We start from the raw sequence: 1774 nt of genomic DNA on the forward strand, positions 1-1774 counted from the left end.
ACAGGTGCCTGCCACCATGCCTGGCTAATTTTTTGTATTTTTAGTAGAGATGGGATTTCGCCATGTTGAGCAGGCTGGTCTCGAACTCCTGACCTCAGGTGATCCACCCACCTCAGCCTCCCAAAGTGCTGGGATTACAGGTGTCAGCCATTGTGCCTGGCTGACATCACCTATTTCCTAAATTATAAATAACAGATTTTATCTATTGATTTCTCTCTATGAAAATCAGTAGTTAATGCATTTATTCTTTTCCTTTCTTGTCTTTTCTAGACAGGGTTTTCTACTGTTACCCAGGCTAGAGTGCAATGGCATGATCACAGCTCACTGCAGCCTCGACCACCTGGGCTCAAGCCATCCTCCCATCTCAAACTCTGGAGTAGCTGGGACTACAGGCATGTGCTACCATGCTCGGCTTATTTTTTATCTGTTGTAGAGATGGGATCTCACTATGTTTCCAGGTTGGTCTCGAATTCTTGGGCTCAAGCAATCTACCTACCTCTGCCTCCTGAAGTGTTGGAATTACAGGCGTGAGCCATTGCACCTGGCCTGTTTTTATTCTTTTTGCCTCCTCCACATTTTTACTAGTTAAAATATTATCTTACTTTGTCAAGACATCATATTTATATGCTGTATTTATACTTCTGTCTAAAGTACATTTTCTCTTTGCTACTGCAGGCCATGCATGTTTCTGTCTCAGGACCTTTGCGTTTGCTCTTCATGGCTTACTCTTGATTCAGATCTCAGCTCAGATGCTACCTCCCTGAGCAAGTTATCTAAAAAAGTAACTCTTCCTCTCCACCTCATTCATTCCTTTACTGTTTAATTTTCTTTATAGCATTTATCAAGATTTAATATTATATATTCATGATACAATTAATTATAATTTTAAAAAATTCAGCCAGGCATGGTGGCTCATGCCTGCAATCCCAGCACTTCAGCAGACCAAGGTGGGCAGATCACTTGAGGCCAGGAGTTCAAGACCAGCCTGGCCAACATGGCGAAACCCTGTCTCTACAAAAAATACAAAATTACCCTGGTGTGGTGGCTCAGGCCTATAATCCCAACACCTTGGGAGACTGAGGCAGACAGATCACAAGGTCAGGAGTTCAAGACCAGTCTGGCCAACATAGTGAAACCCTGTCTCTACTAAAAATACAAAAAATTAGCTGGGTATGGTGGTGTGCACCTGTAATCTCAGTTACTTGGAAGGCTGAAGTAGGAGAATCATGTGAACCTGGAAGGCGGAGGTTGCAGTGAGCCGAGATCTTGCCACTGCACTTCAGCCAGGGCCATGGTGCGAGATTCCGTCTCAAAAAAAAAAAAAAAAAAAAAAAGGCCGGGCACGGTGGCTTCTGCCTGTAATCCCAGCACTTTGGGAGTCCAACATGGGTGGATCACGGGGTCAGGAGTTTAAGACCAGCCTGGCCAATATGGTGACACCCGTCTCTACTAAAAATACAAAAATTAGCTGGGCATGGTGGCGCCCTGTGCCTGTAGTCCCAGCTACTTGAGAGGCCGAGGCAGAAGAATCACTTGAACCTGAGAGGCAGAGGTTGCAGTGAGCTGAGATCAAACCACTGCACTCCAGCTTGAGCAACAGAGTGAGACTCCGTCTCAAAAAAAAAAAAAAAAAAAAAATTAGCTGGGCATAGTGTCCCTCACTTGTAGTCCCAGCTACTTGGGAGGCTGAGGCAGGAGAATTGCTTGAACCCAGGAGGCAGGCAGAGGTTGCAGTGAACCAAGATTGTGCCACTGCACTCCAGCCTGGGCGACT

This window comes from Piliocolobus tephrosceles, unplaced genomic scaffold (genome assembly GCF_002776525.5).
Source record: "Piliocolobus tephrosceles isolate RC106 unplaced genomic scaffold, ASM277652v3 unscaffolded_32575, whole genome shotgun sequence".
NCBI classification, from domain to species: Eukaryota; Metazoa; Chordata; class Mammalia; order Primates; family Cercopithecidae; genus Piliocolobus; species Piliocolobus tephrosceles.